This window comes from Patella vulgata, chromosome 2, assembly GCF_932274485.2.
Source record: "Patella vulgata chromosome 2, xgPatVulg1.2, whole genome shotgun sequence".
NCBI classification, from domain to species: Eukaryota; Metazoa; Mollusca; class Gastropoda; family Patellidae; genus Patella; species Patella vulgata.
Window position 1 is genome coordinate 18,849,126 of NC_065880.2, and position 14,982 is coordinate 18,864,107.

At 46.6% G+C, this 14,982-nt stretch overlaps 56 non-coding genes across 56 annotated transcripts; all 56 read left to right on the forward strand.

Moving 5' to 3' along the window:
• The first annotated feature begins 2,483 nt into the window (after positions 1 to 2,483).
• Positions 2,484 to 2,602, forward strand: LOC130011213 (5S ribosomal RNA). Its single transcript, XR_008786518.1, has one exon. It is a non-coding gene; the product is annotated as a 5S ribosomal RNA (ribosomal RNA).
• Positions 2,603 to 2,678: 76 nt separating this feature from the next.
• LOC130011214 (5S ribosomal RNA) lies at positions 2,679 to 2,797 on the forward strand. The gene has a single exon (XR_008786519.1). It is a non-coding gene; the product is annotated as a 5S ribosomal RNA (ribosomal RNA).
• A 77-nt stretch (positions 2,798 to 2,874) lies between these two features.
• LOC130011724 (5S ribosomal RNA) lies at positions 2,875 to 2,993 on the forward strand. The gene has a single exon (XR_008787034.1). It is a non-coding gene; the product is annotated as a 5S ribosomal RNA (ribosomal RNA).
• A 164-nt stretch (positions 2,994 to 3,157) lies between these two features.
• On the forward strand, positions 3,158 to 3,276 carry LOC130011215 (5S ribosomal RNA). Its single transcript, XR_008786520.1, has one exon. It is a non-coding gene; the product is annotated as a 5S ribosomal RNA (ribosomal RNA).
• A 76-nt stretch (positions 3,277 to 3,352) lies between these two features.
• LOC130011216 (5S ribosomal RNA) lies at positions 3,353 to 3,471 on the forward strand. The gene has a single exon (XR_008786521.1). It is a non-coding gene; the product is annotated as a 5S ribosomal RNA (ribosomal RNA).
• A 77-nt stretch (positions 3,472 to 3,548) lies between these two features.
• LOC130011725 (5S ribosomal RNA) lies at positions 3,549 to 3,667 on the forward strand. The gene has a single exon (XR_008787035.1). It is a non-coding gene; the product is annotated as a 5S ribosomal RNA (ribosomal RNA).
• Positions 3,668 to 3,832: 165 nt separating this feature from the next.
• LOC130011217 (5S ribosomal RNA) lies at positions 3,833 to 3,951 on the forward strand. The gene has a single exon (XR_008786522.1). It is a non-coding gene; the product is annotated as a 5S ribosomal RNA (ribosomal RNA).
• A 76-nt stretch (positions 3,952 to 4,027) lies between these two features.
• Positions 4,028 to 4,146, forward strand: LOC130011219 (5S ribosomal RNA). The gene has a single exon (XR_008786524.1). It is a non-coding gene; the product is annotated as a 5S ribosomal RNA (ribosomal RNA).
• Positions 4,147 to 4,223: 77 nt separating this feature from the next.
• On the forward strand, positions 4,224 to 4,342 carry LOC130011726 (5S ribosomal RNA). Its single transcript, XR_008787036.1, has one exon. It is a non-coding gene; the product is annotated as a 5S ribosomal RNA (ribosomal RNA).
• Positions 4,343 to 4,506: 164 nt separating this feature from the next.
• Positions 4,507 to 4,625, forward strand: LOC130011220 (5S ribosomal RNA). The gene has a single exon (XR_008786525.1). It is a non-coding gene; the product is annotated as a 5S ribosomal RNA (ribosomal RNA).
• Positions 4,626 to 4,701: 76 nt separating this feature from the next.
• Positions 4,702 to 4,820, forward strand: LOC130011221 (5S ribosomal RNA). The gene has a single exon (XR_008786526.1). It is a non-coding gene; the product is annotated as a 5S ribosomal RNA (ribosomal RNA).
• Positions 4,821 to 4,897: 77 nt separating this feature from the next.
• LOC130011727 (5S ribosomal RNA) lies at positions 4,898 to 5,016 on the forward strand. Its single transcript, XR_008787037.1, has one exon. It is a non-coding gene; the product is annotated as a 5S ribosomal RNA (ribosomal RNA).
• A 165-nt stretch (positions 5,017 to 5,181) lies between these two features.
• Positions 5,182 to 5,300, forward strand: LOC130011222 (5S ribosomal RNA). The gene has a single exon (XR_008786527.1). It is a non-coding gene; the product is annotated as a 5S ribosomal RNA (ribosomal RNA).
• Positions 5,301 to 5,376: 76 nt separating this feature from the next.
• LOC130011223 (5S ribosomal RNA) lies at positions 5,377 to 5,495 on the forward strand. Its single transcript, XR_008786528.1, has one exon. It is a non-coding gene; the product is annotated as a 5S ribosomal RNA (ribosomal RNA).
• A 77-nt stretch (positions 5,496 to 5,572) lies between these two features.
• Positions 5,573 to 5,691, forward strand: LOC130011728 (5S ribosomal RNA). Its single transcript, XR_008787038.1, has one exon. It is a non-coding gene; the product is annotated as a 5S ribosomal RNA (ribosomal RNA).
• Positions 5,692 to 5,855: 164 nt separating this feature from the next.
• LOC130011224 (5S ribosomal RNA) lies at positions 5,856 to 5,974 on the forward strand. The gene has a single exon (XR_008786529.1). It is a non-coding gene; the product is annotated as a 5S ribosomal RNA (ribosomal RNA).
• Positions 5,975 to 6,050: 76 nt separating this feature from the next.
• LOC130011225 (5S ribosomal RNA) lies at positions 6,051 to 6,169 on the forward strand. Its single transcript, XR_008786530.1, has one exon. It is a non-coding gene; the product is annotated as a 5S ribosomal RNA (ribosomal RNA).
• Positions 6,170 to 6,246: 77 nt separating this feature from the next.
• LOC130011916 (5S ribosomal RNA) lies at positions 6,247 to 6,365 on the forward strand. The gene has a single exon (XR_008787230.1). It is a non-coding gene; the product is annotated as a 5S ribosomal RNA (ribosomal RNA).
• A 163-nt stretch (positions 6,366 to 6,528) lies between these two features.
• On the forward strand, positions 6,529 to 6,647 carry LOC130011226 (5S ribosomal RNA). The gene has a single exon (XR_008786531.1). It is a non-coding gene; the product is annotated as a 5S ribosomal RNA (ribosomal RNA).
• Positions 6,648 to 6,723: 76 nt separating this feature from the next.
• LOC130011227 (5S ribosomal RNA) lies at positions 6,724 to 6,842 on the forward strand. The gene has a single exon (XR_008786532.1). It is a non-coding gene; the product is annotated as a 5S ribosomal RNA (ribosomal RNA).
• Positions 6,843 to 6,919: 77 nt separating this feature from the next.
• Positions 6,920 to 7,038, forward strand: LOC130011731 (5S ribosomal RNA). The gene has a single exon (XR_008787040.1). It is a non-coding gene; the product is annotated as a 5S ribosomal RNA (ribosomal RNA).
• A 164-nt stretch (positions 7,039 to 7,202) lies between these two features.
• On the forward strand, positions 7,203 to 7,321 carry LOC130011228 (5S ribosomal RNA). Its single transcript, XR_008786533.1, has one exon. It is a non-coding gene; the product is annotated as a 5S ribosomal RNA (ribosomal RNA).
• Positions 7,322 to 7,397: 76 nt separating this feature from the next.
• On the forward strand, positions 7,398 to 7,516 carry LOC130011230 (5S ribosomal RNA). The gene has a single exon (XR_008786535.1). It is a non-coding gene; the product is annotated as a 5S ribosomal RNA (ribosomal RNA).
• Positions 7,517 to 7,593: 77 nt separating this feature from the next.
• LOC130011732 (5S ribosomal RNA) lies at positions 7,594 to 7,712 on the forward strand. Its single transcript, XR_008787041.1, has one exon. It is a non-coding gene; the product is annotated as a 5S ribosomal RNA (ribosomal RNA).
• A 164-nt stretch (positions 7,713 to 7,876) lies between these two features.
• On the forward strand, positions 7,877 to 7,995 carry LOC130011231 (5S ribosomal RNA). The gene has a single exon (XR_008786536.1). It is a non-coding gene; the product is annotated as a 5S ribosomal RNA (ribosomal RNA).
• Positions 7,996 to 8,071: 76 nt separating this feature from the next.
• On the forward strand, positions 8,072 to 8,190 carry LOC130011232 (5S ribosomal RNA). The gene has a single exon (XR_008786537.1). It is a non-coding gene; the product is annotated as a 5S ribosomal RNA (ribosomal RNA).
• Positions 8,191 to 8,267: 77 nt separating this feature from the next.
• Positions 8,268 to 8,386, forward strand: LOC130011733 (5S ribosomal RNA). Its single transcript, XR_008787042.1, has one exon. It is a non-coding gene; the product is annotated as a 5S ribosomal RNA (ribosomal RNA).
• A 166-nt stretch (positions 8,387 to 8,552) lies between these two features.
• On the forward strand, positions 8,553 to 8,671 carry LOC130011233 (5S ribosomal RNA). Its single transcript, XR_008786538.1, has one exon. It is a non-coding gene; the product is annotated as a 5S ribosomal RNA (ribosomal RNA).
• Positions 8,672 to 8,747: 76 nt separating this feature from the next.
• Positions 8,748 to 8,866, forward strand: LOC130011234 (5S ribosomal RNA). The gene has a single exon (XR_008786539.1). It is a non-coding gene; the product is annotated as a 5S ribosomal RNA (ribosomal RNA).
• A 77-nt stretch (positions 8,867 to 8,943) lies between these two features.
• Positions 8,944 to 9,062, forward strand: LOC130011734 (5S ribosomal RNA). Its single transcript, XR_008787043.1, has one exon. It is a non-coding gene; the product is annotated as a 5S ribosomal RNA (ribosomal RNA).
• Positions 9,063 to 9,226: 164 nt separating this feature from the next.
• LOC130011598 (5S ribosomal RNA) lies at positions 9,227 to 9,345 on the forward strand. The gene has a single exon (XR_008786905.1). It is a non-coding gene; the product is annotated as a 5S ribosomal RNA (ribosomal RNA).
• Positions 9,346 to 9,421: 76 nt separating this feature from the next.
• On the forward strand, positions 9,422 to 9,540 carry LOC130011236 (5S ribosomal RNA). The gene has a single exon (XR_008786541.1). It is a non-coding gene; the product is annotated as a 5S ribosomal RNA (ribosomal RNA).
• A 77-nt stretch (positions 9,541 to 9,617) lies between these two features.
• On the forward strand, positions 9,618 to 9,736 carry LOC130011735 (5S ribosomal RNA). The gene has a single exon (XR_008787044.1). It is a non-coding gene; the product is annotated as a 5S ribosomal RNA (ribosomal RNA).
• A 164-nt stretch (positions 9,737 to 9,900) lies between these two features.
• Positions 9,901 to 10,019, forward strand: LOC130011237 (5S ribosomal RNA). Its single transcript, XR_008786542.1, has one exon. It is a non-coding gene; the product is annotated as a 5S ribosomal RNA (ribosomal RNA).
• Positions 10,020 to 10,095: 76 nt separating this feature from the next.
• LOC130011238 (5S ribosomal RNA) lies at positions 10,096 to 10,214 on the forward strand. The gene has a single exon (XR_008786543.1). It is a non-coding gene; the product is annotated as a 5S ribosomal RNA (ribosomal RNA).
• A 77-nt stretch (positions 10,215 to 10,291) lies between these two features.
• On the forward strand, positions 10,292 to 10,410 carry LOC130011736 (5S ribosomal RNA). Its single transcript, XR_008787045.1, has one exon. It is a non-coding gene; the product is annotated as a 5S ribosomal RNA (ribosomal RNA).
• A 164-nt stretch (positions 10,411 to 10,574) lies between these two features.
• On the forward strand, positions 10,575 to 10,693 carry LOC130011239 (5S ribosomal RNA). Its single transcript, XR_008786544.1, has one exon. It is a non-coding gene; the product is annotated as a 5S ribosomal RNA (ribosomal RNA).
• Positions 10,694 to 10,769: 76 nt separating this feature from the next.
• Positions 10,770 to 10,888, forward strand: LOC130011240 (5S ribosomal RNA). The gene has a single exon (XR_008786545.1). It is a non-coding gene; the product is annotated as a 5S ribosomal RNA (ribosomal RNA).
• A 77-nt stretch (positions 10,889 to 10,965) lies between these two features.
• Positions 10,966 to 11,084, forward strand: LOC130011737 (5S ribosomal RNA). The gene has a single exon (XR_008787046.1). It is a non-coding gene; the product is annotated as a 5S ribosomal RNA (ribosomal RNA).
• Positions 11,085 to 11,247: 163 nt separating this feature from the next.
• LOC130011242 (5S ribosomal RNA) lies at positions 11,248 to 11,366 on the forward strand. Its single transcript, XR_008786547.1, has one exon. It is a non-coding gene; the product is annotated as a 5S ribosomal RNA (ribosomal RNA).
• A 76-nt stretch (positions 11,367 to 11,442) lies between these two features.
• LOC130011243 (5S ribosomal RNA) lies at positions 11,443 to 11,561 on the forward strand. The gene has a single exon (XR_008786548.1). It is a non-coding gene; the product is annotated as a 5S ribosomal RNA (ribosomal RNA).
• A 77-nt stretch (positions 11,562 to 11,638) lies between these two features.
• On the forward strand, positions 11,639 to 11,757 carry LOC130011738 (5S ribosomal RNA). Its single transcript, XR_008787047.1, has one exon. It is a non-coding gene; the product is annotated as a 5S ribosomal RNA (ribosomal RNA).
• A 164-nt stretch (positions 11,758 to 11,921) lies between these two features.
• On the forward strand, positions 11,922 to 12,040 carry LOC130011244 (5S ribosomal RNA). Its single transcript, XR_008786549.1, has one exon. It is a non-coding gene; the product is annotated as a 5S ribosomal RNA (ribosomal RNA).
• A 76-nt stretch (positions 12,041 to 12,116) lies between these two features.
• On the forward strand, positions 12,117 to 12,235 carry LOC130011245 (5S ribosomal RNA). The gene has a single exon (XR_008786550.1). It is a non-coding gene; the product is annotated as a 5S ribosomal RNA (ribosomal RNA).
• A 77-nt stretch (positions 12,236 to 12,312) lies between these two features.
• LOC130011739 (5S ribosomal RNA) lies at positions 12,313 to 12,431 on the forward strand. The gene has a single exon (XR_008787048.1). It is a non-coding gene; the product is annotated as a 5S ribosomal RNA (ribosomal RNA).
• Positions 12,432 to 12,596: 165 nt separating this feature from the next.
• LOC130011246 (5S ribosomal RNA) lies at positions 12,597 to 12,715 on the forward strand. The gene has a single exon (XR_008786551.1). It is a non-coding gene; the product is annotated as a 5S ribosomal RNA (ribosomal RNA).
• Positions 12,716 to 12,791: 76 nt separating this feature from the next.
• On the forward strand, positions 12,792 to 12,910 carry LOC130011247 (5S ribosomal RNA). Its single transcript, XR_008786552.1, has one exon. It is a non-coding gene; the product is annotated as a 5S ribosomal RNA (ribosomal RNA).
• A 77-nt stretch (positions 12,911 to 12,987) lies between these two features.
• LOC130011740 (5S ribosomal RNA) lies at positions 12,988 to 13,106 on the forward strand. The gene has a single exon (XR_008787049.1). It is a non-coding gene; the product is annotated as a 5S ribosomal RNA (ribosomal RNA).
• Positions 13,107 to 13,270: 164 nt separating this feature from the next.
• LOC130011904 (5S ribosomal RNA) lies at positions 13,271 to 13,389 on the forward strand. Its single transcript, XR_008787218.1, has one exon. It is a non-coding gene; the product is annotated as a 5S ribosomal RNA (ribosomal RNA).
• Positions 13,390 to 13,465: 76 nt separating this feature from the next.
• Positions 13,466 to 13,584, forward strand: LOC130011248 (5S ribosomal RNA). The gene has a single exon (XR_008786553.1). It is a non-coding gene; the product is annotated as a 5S ribosomal RNA (ribosomal RNA).
• Positions 13,585 to 13,661: 77 nt separating this feature from the next.
• Positions 13,662 to 13,780, forward strand: LOC130011742 (5S ribosomal RNA). Its single transcript, XR_008787051.1, has one exon. It is a non-coding gene; the product is annotated as a 5S ribosomal RNA (ribosomal RNA).
• A 165-nt stretch (positions 13,781 to 13,945) lies between these two features.
• LOC130011249 (5S ribosomal RNA) lies at positions 13,946 to 14,064 on the forward strand. The gene has a single exon (XR_008786554.1). It is a non-coding gene; the product is annotated as a 5S ribosomal RNA (ribosomal RNA).
• Positions 14,065 to 14,140: 76 nt separating this feature from the next.
• LOC130011250 (5S ribosomal RNA) lies at positions 14,141 to 14,259 on the forward strand. The gene has a single exon (XR_008786555.1). It is a non-coding gene; the product is annotated as a 5S ribosomal RNA (ribosomal RNA).
• A 77-nt stretch (positions 14,260 to 14,336) lies between these two features.
• LOC130011743 (5S ribosomal RNA) lies at positions 14,337 to 14,455 on the forward strand. The gene has a single exon (XR_008787052.1). It is a non-coding gene; the product is annotated as a 5S ribosomal RNA (ribosomal RNA).
• Positions 14,456 to 14,622: 167 nt separating this feature from the next.
• On the forward strand, positions 14,623 to 14,741 carry LOC130011251 (5S ribosomal RNA). The gene has a single exon (XR_008786556.1). It is a non-coding gene; the product is annotated as a 5S ribosomal RNA (ribosomal RNA).
• A 76-nt stretch (positions 14,742 to 14,817) lies between these two features.
• Positions 14,818 to 14,936, forward strand: LOC130011253 (5S ribosomal RNA). The gene has a single exon (XR_008786558.1). It is a non-coding gene; the product is annotated as a 5S ribosomal RNA (ribosomal RNA).
• The last annotated feature ends 46 nt before the right edge of the window (positions 14,937 to 14,982 follow it).

Here is a 14,982-nt window from a genome sequence, read left to right on the forward strand (position 1 = left end):
TTATCATAAATACATTTTGTCTTTCCCTGCTCTGGTATGCGCTTCGTATAATAAGCATCCCTGAATGGGCATGCTCGGATATACGAGATGCCATTAAATCTTTTCTATGGGGCACGAAGCCGGCTCTGATTAAAGAGTCTACAATACTCGGGCATAAAGATGACGGGGGTCTAAACATTCCTTTAATTCATGGCAGAAGGGATTCCTTTCGGCTCTGTTGGCTATCCAAATTTTTTATTGAAGAGTTAAGTTGTTCCTGGAAATATTTTATGAAGTTCTTTCTCAATAAATATAACGATTTGTCACTATGTAATGAATTATTATTTATAAAATATAATAGACAGTCTCTTGTAAAGTTACCCTCTTTTTATAGGGAAATGTTAGTAGCATGGAATAACATTAATGGTGGTAATAGATTAGTATCCATTGATTATAAATTTATTGTTAATCAACCTTTGTTCTCCAATCCTAATATTGAATTACATTTGTCCTCATTTATAATATATGTTTTCCAGATGTCGGGCATTGTTAAAATATCAGATATAATTTATGGTGCGATTGTTGGATTTCTTCCTAAGTCAGCCATTGTTGAAATTGTACAAGACCTGTTTATTGATATATCTAAACAAGTTATTATAACATCATACGATTCTATTATAGGAAGCATTCCTTCTTCATGGAAAGTAATTATTGCCTCAGAATGTCATGCGGTTACACCGTACACCAACTTTGGTGTGGAACAGCCAAGTGGTGATGTTTTATTGGTATCAAGTTTTACGGCAAAAAATTGCTATTCTATTTTAAGAAATAATCTCTTTGTAAAACCCTCATCTTATGTTTATTTTAGTAGCCAAGGCTTTAATCCCGACTGGCCGAAAGTGTGGAAATCAGTTTACTGTAATTTGAAAAGTTCGGAAATGATAGATAATGATTTTTCTATTTGCCATAATATTGTTTGGACGAATAGCAGGAAATACGTCGCACATGTTATTGAGAGTCCACTTTGTACATTATGTAAAAGTAACGCGAGCGAAACAATTATTCATGTTCTTTGTAAATGTCCATCTATCAAGACATTTTTAGATGAAATTGAAGATATTCTTTTAACTCTTTTGTTAAATGTAGGGTATACCACAGAGCAATTTATAGAATGGTTGTTGTTTGGATATCCACTGTCTAGATCTGAGTATAGCCTATTTCTTGTATTGTTATTTTCTACCGCAAGACTTTCTATTATAAAACGCCGAAGTATGTGTATATCTCAGGCAAGAGATGTTGATCTTTTTTCATTATTTGTTCACACCTTTGAGTGCCATCTTCAGTCAATTTTGTACAAGTGTGGGTTAGAAACATTTATGAATTATATGAATTTTAACCGTTTTATCAAAATAAATAACCGAATAGTAACTTTGGAATTTACATAATCTGTGATTTTGTCATTACATGTTTGTTTAATCCAAGATATATTATGATAGATATTTGTAACGAAACTATGATAAATGTGATCTATGATAAATGATAACTGTGGTATTTATAATGAAACTAGGATAAATGTGATATTTGTAATGGAAACTATGATAACTGTGATATTTGTAATGAAACTATGATAACTGTGATATTTATAATGAAACTATGATAACTGTGATAGTTATAATGCAACTATGATAAATGTGATCTATGATAAATGTGATGTTTGTAATAAAACTATGATAAATGTGATCTAACATAAATGTGATTTGTAATGAAACTATGATAAATGTGATCTAACATAAATGTGATTTGTAATGAAACTATGATAAATGTGATCTATGATAAATGTGATTGTAATGAAACTATGATAAATGTGATCTATGATAAATGTGATTTGTAATGAAACTATGATAAATGTGATCTATGATAAATGTGATATATTTAATGAAACTAAAGAAATGTGATATTTGGTATGAAACTATGATAACTGTGTTATTTGTAATGAAACAATGATAACTGTGGTATTTATAATGAAACTAGGATAAATGTGATATTTGTAATGAAACTATGATACATGTAATATTTGTAATGAAACTATGATAACTGTGATATTTTATGACAATGATTTGATAGTAATTGTCATAGTTATTTTTTTAAAAATATTTATTTTAATTTTAAAGAAAACTTTTTAAAGCCTTACCAGTATAAATGTAATGAATTTTAACTGAATAAATTTATATTAAAAAAAAAAAAAAAACCAGTTCTCGTCCGATCACTGAAGTTAAGCAACGTCGGGCCCGGTTAGTACTTGGATGGGTGACCGCCTGGGAACACCGGGTGCTGTAGACGCCTTTTTTCCCGATTGTTTCAACTAAAAATCAATTTTCCGCACTTCAGGCCATTGTACGTCTTCTTTGGCATAACATTAGCTCCCCCCCCCCTCCGCCCCGGGGGAAAAAAGATACAGAAAGAATTTGAGTAAAAATAACTACGGGTTTTATTCACCTTCGCTCGTCTACGGCCACACCACGTTGAAAACACCAGTTCTCGTCCGATCACTGAAGTTAAGCAACGTCGGGCCCGGTCAGTACTTGGATGGGTGACCGCCTGGGAACACCGGGTGCTGTAGACGCCTAGTTTTTTGAAAAGAAACCAATTTTCGGCGGACTTGAGTTAAGCATAACTACGGGTTTTATTCGCCTTCTCTCGTCTACGGCCACACCACGTTGAAAACACCAGTTCTCGTCCGATCACTGAAGTTAAGCAACGTCGGGCCCGGTCAGTACTTGGATGGGTGACCGCCTGGGAACACCGGGTGCTGTAGACGCCTAGTTTTTTTGAAAAGAAACCAATTTTCGGCGGACTTGAGTTTGGAATAACTACGGGTTTTATTCGTCTTCTCTCGTCTACGGCCATACCACGTTGAAAACACCAGTTCTCGTCCGATCACTGAAGTTAAGCAACGTCGGGCCCGGTTAGTACTTGGATGGGTGACCGCCTGGGAACACCGGGTGCTGTAGACGCCTTTTTTCCCGATTGTTTCAACTAAAAATCAATTTTCCGCACTTCAGGCCATTGTACGTCTTCTTTGGCATAACATTAGCTCCCCCCCCCCTCCGCCCCGGGGGAAAAAAGATACAGAAAGAATTTGAGTAAAAATAACTACGGGTTTTATTCACCTTCGCTCGTCTACGGCCACACCACGTTGAAAACACCAGTTCTCGTCCGATCACTGAAGTTAAGCAACGTCGGGCCCGGTCAGTACTTGGATGGGTGACCGCCTGGGAACACCGGGTGCTGTAGACGCCTAGTTTTTTGAAAAGAAACCAATTTTCGGCGGACTTGAGTTAAGCATAACTACGGGTTTTATTCGCCTTCTCTCGTCTACGGCCACACCACGTTGAAAACACCAGTTCTCGTCCGATCACTGAAGTTAAGCAACGTCGGGCCCGGTCAGTACTTGGATGGGTGACCGCCTGGGAACACCGGGTGCTGTAGACGCCTAGTTTTTTTGAAAAGAAACCAATTTTCGGCGGACTTGAGTTTGGAATAACTACGGGTTTTATTCGTCTTCTCTCGTCTACGGCCATACCACGTTGAAAACACCAGTTCTCGTCCGATCACTGAAGTTAAGCAACGTCGGGCCCGGTTAGTACTTGGATGGGTGACCGCCTGGGAACACCGGGTGCTGTAGACGCCTTTTTTCCCGATTGTTTCAACTAAAAATCAATTTTCCGCACTTCAGGCCATTGTACGTCTTCTTTGGCATAACATTAGCTCCCCCCCCCCCCTCCGCCCCGGGGGAAAAAGATACAGAAAGAATTTGAGTAAAAATAACTACGGGTTTTATTCACCTTCGCTCGTCTACGGCCACACCACGTTGAAAACACCAGTTCTCGTCCGATCACTGAAGTTAAGCAACGTCGGGCCCGGTCAGTACTTGGATGGGTGACCGCCTGGGAACACCGGGTGCTGTAGACGCCTAGTTTTTTGAAAAGAAACCAATTTTCGGCGGACTTGAGTTAAGCATAACTACGGGTTTTATTCGCCTTCTCTCGTCTACGGCCACACCACGTTGAAAACACCAGTTCTCGTCCGATCACTGAAGTTAAGCAACGTCGGGCCCGGTCAGTACTTGGATGGGTGACCGCCTGGGAACACCGGGTGCTGTAGACGCCTAGTTTTTTTGAAAAGAAACCAATTTTCGGCGGACTTGAGTTTGGAATAACTACGGGTTTTATTCGTCTTCTCTCGTCTACGGCCATACCACGTTGAAAACACCAGTTCTCGTCCGATCACTGAAGTTAAGCAACGTCGGGCCCGGTTAGTACTTGGATGGGTGACCGCCTGGGAACACCGGGTGCTGTAGACGCCTTTTTTCCCGATTGTTTCAACTAAAAATCAATTTTCCGCACTTCAGGCCATTGTACGTCTTCTTTGGCATAACATTAGCTCCCCCCCCCCTCCGCCCCGGGGGAAAAAAGATACAGAAAGAATTTGAGTAAAAATAACTACGGGTTTTATTCACCTTCGCTCGTCTACGGCCACACCACGTTGAAAACACCAGTTCTCGTCCGATCACTGAAGTTAAGCAACGTCGGGCCCGGTCAGTACTTGGATGGGTGACCGCCTGGGAACACCGGGTGCTGTAGACGCCTAGTTTTTTGAAAAGAAACCAATTTTCGGCGGACTTGAGTTAAGCATAACTACGGGTTTTATTCGCCTTCTCTCGTCTACGGCCACACCACGTTGAAAACACCAGTTCTCGTCCGATCACTGAAGTTAAGCAACGTCGGGCCCGGTCAGTACTTGGATGGGTGACCGCCTGGGAACACCGGGTGCTGTAGACGCCTAGTTTTTTTGAAAAGAAACCAATTTTCGGCGGACTTGAGTTTGGAATAACTACGGGTTTTATTCGTCTTCTCTCGTCTACGGCCATACCACGTTGAAAACACCAGTTCTCGTCCGATCACTGAAGTTAAGCAACGTCGGGCCCGGTTAGTACTTGGATGGGTGACCGCCTGGGAACACCGGGTGCTGTAGACGCCTTTTTTCCCGATTGTTTCAACTAAAAATCAATTTTCCGCACTTCAGGCCATTGTACGTCTTCTTTGGCATAACATTAGCTCCCCCCCCCCCTCCGCCCCGGGGGAAAAAAGATACAGAAAGAATTTGAGTAAAAATAACTACGGGTTTTATTCACCTTCGCTCGTCTACGGCCACACCACGTTGAAAACACCAGTTCTCGTCCGATCACTGAAGTTAAGCAACGTCGGGCCCGGTCAGTACTTGGATGGGTGACCGCCTGGGAACACCGGGTGCTGTAGACGCCTAGTTTTTTGAAAAGAAACCAATTTTCGGCGGACTTGAGTTAAGCATAACTACGGGTTTTATTCGCCTTCTCTCGTCTACGGCCACACCACGTTGAAAACACCAGTTCTCGTCCGATCACTGAAGTTAAGCAACGTCGGGCCCGGTCAGTACTTGGATGGGTGACCGCCTGGGAACACCGGGTGCTGTAGACGCCTAGTTTTTTTGAAAAGAAACCAATTTTCGGCGGACTTGAGTTTGGAATAACTACGGGTTTTATTCGTCTTCTCTCGTCTACGGCCATACCACGTTGAAAACACCAGTTCTCGTCCGATCACTGAAGTTAAGCAACGTCGGGCCCGGTTAGTACTTGGATGGGTGACCGCCTGGGAACACCGGGTGCTGTAGACGCCTTTTTTCCCGATTGTTTCAACTAAAAATCAATTTTCCGCACTTCAGGCCATTGTACGTCTTCTTTGGCATAACATTAGCTCCCCCCCCCCTCCGCCCCGGGGGAAAAAAGATACAGAAAGAATTTGAGTAAAAATAACTACGGGTTTTATTCACCTTCGCTCGTCTACGGCCACACCACGTTGAAAACACCAGTTCTCGTCCGATCACTGAAGTTAAGCAACGTCGGGCCCGGTCAGTACTTGGATGGGTGACCGCCTGGGAACACCGGGTGCTGTAGACGCCTAGTTTTTTGAAAAGAAACCAATTTTCGGCGGACTTGAGTTAAGCATAACTACGGGTTTTATTCGCCTTCTCTCGTCTACGGCCACACCACGTTGAAAACACCAGTTCTCGTCCGATCACTGAAGTTAAGCAACGTCGGGCCCGGTCAGTACTTGGATGGGTGACCGCCTGGGAACACCGGGTGCTGTAGACGCCTAGTTTTTTTGAAAAGAAACCAATTTTCGGCGGACTTGAGTTTGGAATAACTACGGGTTTTATTCGTCTTCTCTCGTCTACGGCCATACCACGTTGAAAACACCAGTTCTCGTCCGATCACTGAAGTTAAGCAACGTCGGGCCCGGTTAGTACTTGGATAGGTGACCGCCTGGGAACACCGGGTGCTGTAGACGCCTTTTTTCCCGATTGTTTCAACTAAAAATCAATTTTCCGCACTTCAGGCCATTGTACGTCTTCTTTGGCATAACATTAGCTCCCCCCCCCTCCGCCCCGGGGGAAAAAAGATACAGAAAGAATTTGAGTAAAAATAACTACGGGTTTTATTCACCTTCGCTCGTCTACGGCCACACCACGTTGAAAACACCAGTTCTCGTCCGATCACTGAAGTTAAGCAACGTCGGGCCCGGTCAGTACTTGGATGGGTGACCGCCTGGGAACACCGGGTGCTGTAGACGCCTAGTTTTTTGAAAAGAAACCAATTTTCGGCGGACTTGAGTTAAGCATAACTACGGGTTTTATTCGCCTTCTCTCGTCTACGGCCACACCACGTTGAAAACACCAGTTCTCGTCCGATCACTGAAGTTAAGCAACGTCGGGCCCGGTCAGTACTTGGATGGGTGACCGCCTGGGAACACCGGGTGCTGTAGACGCCTAGTTTTTTTGAAAAGAAACCAATTTTCGGCGGACTTGAGTTTGGAATAACTACGGGTTTTATTCGTCTTCTCTCGTCTACGGCCATACCACGTTGAAAACACCAGTTCTCGTCCGATCACTGAAGTTAAGCAACGTCGGGCCCGGTTAGTACTTGGATGGGTGACCGCCTGGGAACACCGGGTGCTGTAGACGCCTTTTTTCCCGATTGTTTCAACTAAAAATCAATTTTCCGCACTTCAGGCCATTGTACGTCTTCTTTGGCATAACATTAGCTCCCCCCCCCCTCCGCCCCGGGGGAAAAAAGATACAGAAAGAATTTGAGTAAAAATAACTACGGGTTTTATTCACCTTCGCTCGTCTACGGCCACACCACGTTGAAAACACCAGTTCTCGTCCGATCACTGAAGTTAAGCAACGTCGGGCCCGGTCAGTACTTGGATGGGTGACCGCCTGGGAACACCGGGTGCTGTAGACGCCTAGTTTTTTGAAAAGAAACCAATTTTCGGCGGACTTGAGTTAAGCATAACTACGGGTTTTATTCGCCTTCTCTCGTCTACGGCCACACCACGTTGAAAACACCAGTTCTCGTCCGATCACTGAAGTTAAGCAACGTCGGGCCCGGTCAGTACTTGGATGGGTGACCGCCTGGGAACACCGGGTGCTGTAGACGCCTAGTTTTTTTGAAAAGAAACCAATTTTCGGCGGACTTGAGTTTGGAATAACTACGGGTTTTATTCGTCTTCTCTCGTCTACGGCCATACCACGTTGAAAACACCAGTTCTCGTCCGATCACTGAAGTTAAGCAACGTCGGGCCCGGTTAGTACTTGGATGGGTGACCGCCTGGGAACACCGGGTGCTGTAGACGCCTTTTTTCCCGATTGTTTCAACTAAAAATCAATTTTCCGCACTTCAGGCCATTGTACGTCTTCTTTGGCATAACATTAGCTCCCCCCCCCCTCCGCCCCGGGGGAAAAAAGATACAGAAAGAATTTGAGTAAAAATAACTACGGGTTTTATTCACCTTCGCTCGTCTACGGCCACACCACGTTGAAAACACCAGTTCTCGTCCGATCACTGAAGTTAAGCAACGTCGGGCCCGGTCAGTACTTGGATGGGTGACCGCCTGGGAACACCGGGTGCTGTAGACGCCTAGTTTTTTGAAAAGAAACCAATTTTCGGCGGACTTGAGTTAAGCATAACTACGGGTTTTATTCGCCTTCTCTCGTCTACGGCCACACCACGTTGAAAACACCAGTTCTCGTCCGATCACTGAAGTTAAGCAACGTCGGGCCCGGTCAGTACTTGGATGGGTGACCGCCTGGGAACACCGGGTGCTGTAGACGCCTAGTTTTTTTGAAAAGAAACCAATTTTCGGCGGACTTGAGTTTGGAATAACTACGGGTTTTATTCGTCTTCTCTCGTCTACGGCCATACCACGTTGAAAACACCAGTTCTCGTCCGATCACTGAAGTTAAGCAACGTCGGGCCCGGTTAGTACTTGGATGGGTGACCGCCTGGGAACACCGGGTGCTGTAGACGCCTTTTTTCCCGATTGTTTCAACTAAAAATCAATTTTCCGCACTTCAGGCCATTGTACGTCTTCTTTGGCATAACATTAGCTCCCCCCCCCCCCTCCGCCCCGGGGGAAAAAAGATACAGAAAGAATTTGAGTAAAAATAACTACGGGTTTTATTCACCTTCGCTCGTCTACGGCCACACCACGTTGAAAACACCAGTTCTCGTCCGATCACTGAAGTTAAGCAACGTCGGGCCCGGTCAGTACTTGGATGGGTGACCGCCTGGGAACACCGGGTGCTGTAGACGCCTAGTTTTTTGAAAAGAAACCAATTTTCGGCGGACTTGAGTTAAGCATAACTACGGGTTTTATTCGCCTTCTCTCGTCTACGGCCACACCACGTTGAAAACACCAGTTCTCGTCCGATCACTGAAGTTAAGCAACGTCGGGCCCGGTCAGTACTTGGATGGGTGACCGCCTGGGAACACCGGGTGCTGTAGACGCCTAGTTTTTTTGAAAAGAAACCAATTTTCGGCGGACTTGAGTTTGGAATAACTACGGGTTTTATTCGTCTTCTCTCGTCTACGGCCATACCACGTTGAAAACACCAGTTCTCGTCCGATCACTGAAGTTAAGCAACGTCGGGCCCGGTTAGTACTTGGATGGGTGACCGCCTGGGAACACCGGGTGCTGTAGACGCCTTTTTTCCCGATTGTTTCAACTAAAAATCAATTTTCCGCACTTCAGGCCATTGTACGTCTTCTTTGGCATAACATTAGCTCCCCCCCCCCTCCGCCCCGGGGGAAAAAAGATACAGAAAGAATTTGAGTAAAAATAACTACGGGTTTTATTCACCTTCGCTCGTCTACGGCCACACCACGTTGAAAACACCAGTTCTCGTCCGATCACTGAAGTAAAGCAACGTCGGGCCCGGTCAGTACTTGGATGGGTGACCGCCTGGGAACACCGGGTGCTGTAGACGCCTAGTTTTTTGAAAAGAAACCAATTTTCGGCGGACTTGAGTTAAGCATAACTACGGGTTTTATTCGCCTTCTCTCGTCTACGGCCACACCACGTTGAAAACACCAGTTCTCGTCCGATCACTGAAGTTAAGCAACGTCGGGCCCGGTCAGTACTTGGATGGGTGACCGCCTGGGAACACCGGGTGCTGTAGACGCCTAGTTTTTTTGAAAAGAAACCAATTTTCGGCGGACTTGAGTTTGGAATAACTACGGGTTTTATTCGTCTTCTCTCGTCTACGGCCATACCACGTTGAAAACACCAGTTCTCGTCCGATCACTGAAGTTAAGCAACGTCGGGCCCGGTTAGTACTTGGATGGGTGACCGCCTGGGAACACCGGGTGCTGTAGACGCCTTTTTTCCCGATTGTTTCAACTAAAAATCAATTTTCCGCACTTCAGGCCATTGTACGTCTTCTTTGGCATAACATTAGCTCCCCCCCCCCTCCGCCCCGGGGGAAAAAAGATACAGAAAGAATTTGAGTAAAAATAACTACGGGTTTTATTCACCTTCGCTCGTCTACGGCCACACCACGTTGAAAACACCAGTTCTCGTCCGATCACTGAAGTTAAGCAACGTCGGGCCCGGTCAGTACTTGGATGGGTGACCGCCTGGGAACACCGGGTGCTGTAGACGCCTAGTTTTTTGAAAAGAAACCAATTTTCGGCGGACTTGAGTTAAGCATAACTACGGGTTTTATTCGCCTTCTCTCGTCTACGGCCACACCACGTTGAAAACACCAGTTCTCGTCCGATCACTGAAGTTAAGCAACGTCGGGCCCGGTCAGTACTTGGATGGGTGACCGCCTGGGAACACCGGGTGCTGTAGACGCCTAGTTTTTTTGAAAAGAAACCAATTTTCGGCGGACTTGAGTTTGGAATAACTACGGGTTTTATTCGTCTTCTCTCGTCTACGGCCATACCACGTTGAAAACACCAGTTCTCGTCCGATCACTGAAGTTAAGCAACGTCGGGCCCGGTTAGTACTTGGATGGGTGACCGCCTGGGAACACCGGGTGCTGTAGACGCCTTTTTTCCCGATTGTTTCAACTAAAAATCAATTTTCCGCACTTCAGGCCATTGTACGTCTTCTTTGGCATAACATTAGCTCCCCCCCCCCCTCCGCCCCGGGGGAAAAAGATACAGAAAGAATTTGAGTAAAAATAACTACGGGTTTTATTCACCTTCGCTCGTCTACGGCCACACCACGTTGAAAACACCAGTTCTCGTCCGATCACTGAAGTTAAGCAACGTCGGGCCCGGTCAGTACTTGGATGGGTGACCGCCTGGGAACACCGGGTGCTGTAGACGCCTAGTTTTTTGAAAAGAAACCAATTTTCGGCGGACTTGAGTTAAGCATAACTACGGGTTTTATTCGCCTTCTCTCGTCTACGGCCACACCACGTTGAAAACACCAGTTCTCGTCCGATCACTGAAGTTAAGCAACGTCGGGCCCGGTCAGTACTTGGATGGGTGACCGCCTGGGAACACCGGGTGCTGTAGACGCCTAGTTTTTTTGAAAAGAAACCAATTTTCGGCGGACTTGAGTTTGGAATAACTACGGGTTTTATTCGTCTTCTCTCGTCTACGGCCATACCACGTTGAAAACACCAGTTCTCGTCCGATCACTGAAGTTAAGCAACGTCGGGCCCGGTTAGTACTTGGATGGGTGACCGCCTGGGAACACCGGGTGCTGTAGACGCCTTTTTTCCCGATTGTTTCAACTAAAAATCAATTTTCCGCACTTCAGGCCATTGTACGTCTTCTTTGGCATAACATTAGCTCCCCCCCCCTCCGCCCCGGGGGAAAAAAGATACAGAAAGAATTTGAGTAAAAATAACTACGGGTTTTATTCACCTTCGCTCGTCTACGGCCACACCACGTTGAAAACACCAGTTCTCGTCCGATCACTGAAGTTAAGCAACGTCGGGCCCGGTCAGTACTTGGATGGGTGACCGCCTGGGAACACCGGGTGCTGTAGACGCCTAGTTTTTTGAAAAGAAACCAATTTTCGGCGGACTTGAGTTAAGCATAACTACGGGTTTTATTCGCCTTCTCTCGTCTACGGCCACACCACGTTGAAAACACCAGTTCTCGTCCGATCACTGAAGTTAAGCAACGTCGGGCCCGGTCAGTACTTGGATGGGTGACCGCCTGGGAACACCGGGTGCTGTAGACGCCTAGTTTTTTTGAAAAGAAACCAATTTTCGGCGGACTTGAGTTTGGAATAACTACGGGTTTTATTCGTCTTCTCTCGTCTACGGCCATACCACGTTGAAAACACCAGTTCTCGTCCGATCACTGAAGTTAAGCAACGTCGGGCCCGGTTAGTACTTGGATGGGTGACCGCCTGGGAACACCGGGTGCTGTAGACGCCTTTTTTCCCGATTGTTTCAACTAAAAATCAATTTTCCGCACTTCAGGCCATTGTACGTCTTCTTTGGCATAACATTAGCTCCCCCCCCCCTCCGCCCCGGGGGAAAAAAGATACAGAAAGAATTTGAGTAAAAATAACTACGGGTTTTATTCACCTTCGCTCGTCTACGGCCACACCACGTTGAAAACACCAGTTCTCGTCCGATCACTGAAGTTAAGCAACGTCGGGCCCGGTCAGTACTTGGATGGGTGACCGCCTGGGAACACCGGGTGCTGTAGACGCCTAGTTTTTTGAAAAGAAACCAATTTTCGGCGGACTTGAGTTAAGCATAACTACGGGTTTTATTCGCCTTCTCTCGTCTACGGCCACACCACGTTGAAAACACCAGTTCTCGTCCGATCACTGAAGTTAAGCAACGTCGGGCCCGGTCAGTACTTGGATGGGTGACCGCCTGGGAACACCGGGTGCTGTAGACGCCTAGTTTTTTTGAAAAGAAACCAATTTTCGGCGGACTTGAGTTTGGAATAACTACGGGTTTTATTCGTCTTCTCTCGTCTACGGCCATACCACGTTGAAAACACCAGTTCTCGTCCGATCACTGAAGTTAAGCAACGTCGGGCCCGGTTAGTACTTGGATGGGTGACCGCCTGGGAACACCGGGTGCTGTAGACGCCTTTTTTCCCGATTGTTTCAACTAAAAATCAATTTTCCGCACTTCAGGCCATTGTACGTCTTCTTTGGCATAACATTAGCTCCCCCCCCCCCTCCGCCCCGGGGGAAAAAAGATACAGAAAGAATTTGAGTAAAAATAACTACGGGTTTTATTCACCTTCGCTCGTCTACGGCCACACCACGTTGAAAACACCAGTTCTCGTCCGATCACTGAAGTTAAGCAACGTCGGGCCCGGTCAGTACTTGGATGGGTGACCGCCTGGGAACACCGGGTGCTGTAGACGCCTAGTTTTTTGAAAAGAAACCAATTTTCGGCGGACTTGAGTTAAGCATAACTACGGGTTTTATTCGCCTTCTCTCGTCTACGGCCACACCACGTTGAAAACACCAGTTCTCGTCCGATCACTGAAGTTAAGCAACGTCGGGCCCGGTCAGTACTTGGATGGGTGACCGCCTGGGAACACCGGGTGCTGTAGACGCCTAGTTTTTTTGAAAAGAAACCAATTTTCGGCGGACTTGAGTTTGGAATAACTACGGGTTTTATTCGTCTTCTCTCGTCTACGGCCATACCACGTTGAAAACACCAGTTCTCGTCCGATCACTGAAGTTAAGCAACGTCGGGCCCGGTTAGTACTTGGATGGGTGACCGCCTGGGAACACCGGGTGCTGTAGACGCCTTTTTTCCCGATTGTTTCAACTAAAAATCAATTTTCCGCACTTCAGGCCATTGTACGTTTTCTTTGGCATAACATTAGCTCCCCCCCCCCTCCGTCCCGGGGGAAAAAAGATACAGAAAGAATTTGAGTAAAAATAACTACGGGTTTTATTCACCTTCGCTCGTCTACGGCCACACCACGTTGAAAACACCAGTTCTCGTCCGATCACTGAAGTTAAGCAACGTCGGGCCCGGTCAGTACTTGGATGGGTGACCGCCTGGGAACACCGGGTGCTGTAGACTCCTAGTTTTTTGAAAAGAAACCAATTTTCGGCGGACTTGAGTTAAGCATAACTACGGGTTTTATTCGCCTTCTCTCGTCTACGGCCACACCACGTTGAAAACACCAGTTCTCGTCCGATCACTGAAGTTAAGCAACGTCGGGCCCGGTCAGTACTTGGATGGGTGACCGCCTGGGAACACCGGGTGCTGTAGACGCCTAGTTTTTTTGAAAAGAAACCAATTTTCGGCGGACTTGAGTTTGGAATAACTACGGGTTTTATTCGTCTTCTCTCGTCTACGGCCATACCACGTTGAAAACACCAGTTCTCGTCCGATCACTGAAGTTAAGCAACGTCGGGCCCGGTTAGTACTTGGATGGGTGACCGCCTGGGAACACCGGGTGCTGTAGACGCCTTTTTTCCCGATTGTTTCAACTAAAAATCAATTTTCCGCACTTCAGGCCATTGTACGTCTTCTTTGGCATAACATTAGCTCCCCCCCCCCCTCCGCCCCGGGGGAAAAAAGATACAGAAAGAATTTGAGTAAAAATAACTACGGGTTTTATTCACCTTCGCTCGTCTACGGCCACACCACGTTGAAAACACCAGTTCTCGTCCGATCACTGAAGTTAAGCAACGTCGGGCCCGGTCAGTACTTGGATGGGTGACCGCCTGGGAACACCGGGTGCTGTAGACGCCTAGTTTTTTGAAAAGAAACCAATTTTCGGCGGACTTGAGTTAAGCATAACTACGGGTTTTATTCGCCTTCTCTCGTCTACGGCCACACCACGTTGAAAACACCAGTTCTCGTCCGATCACTGAAGTTAAGCAACGTCGGGCCCGGTCAGTACTTGGATGGGTGACCGCCTGGGAACACCGGGTGCTGTAGACGCCTAGTTTTTTTGAAAAGAAACCAATTTTCGGCGGACTTGAGTTTGGAATAACTACGGGTTTTATTCGTCTTCTCTCGTCTACGGCCATACCACGTTGAAAACACCAGTTCTCGTCCGATCACTGAAGTTAAGCAACGTCGGGCCCGGTTAGTACTTGGATGGGTGACCGCCTGGGAACACCGGGTGCTGTAGACGCCTTTTTTCCCGATTGTTTCAACTAAAAATCAATTTTCCGCACTTCAGGCCATTGTACGTCTTCTTTGGCATAACATTAGCTCACCCCCCCCCCCTCCGCCCCGGGGGAAAAAAGATACAGAAAGAATTTGAGTAAAAATAACTACGGGTTTTATTCACCTTCGCTCGTCTACGGCCACACCACGTTGAAAACACCAGTTCTCGTCCGATCACTGAAGTTAAGCAACGTCGGGCCCGGTCAGTACTTGGATGGGTGACCGCCTGGGAACACCGGGTGCTGTAGACGCCTAGTTTTTTGAAAAGAAACCAATTTTCGGCGGACTTGAGTTAAGCATAACTACGGGTTTTATTCGCCTTCTCTCGTCTACGGCCACACCACGTTGAAAACACCAGTTCTCGTCCGATCACTGAAGTTAAGCAACGTCGGGCCCGGTCAGTACTTGGATGGGTGACCGCCTGGGAACACCGGGTGCTGTAGACGCCTAGTTTTTTTGAAAAGAAACCAATTTTCGGCGGACTTGAGTTTG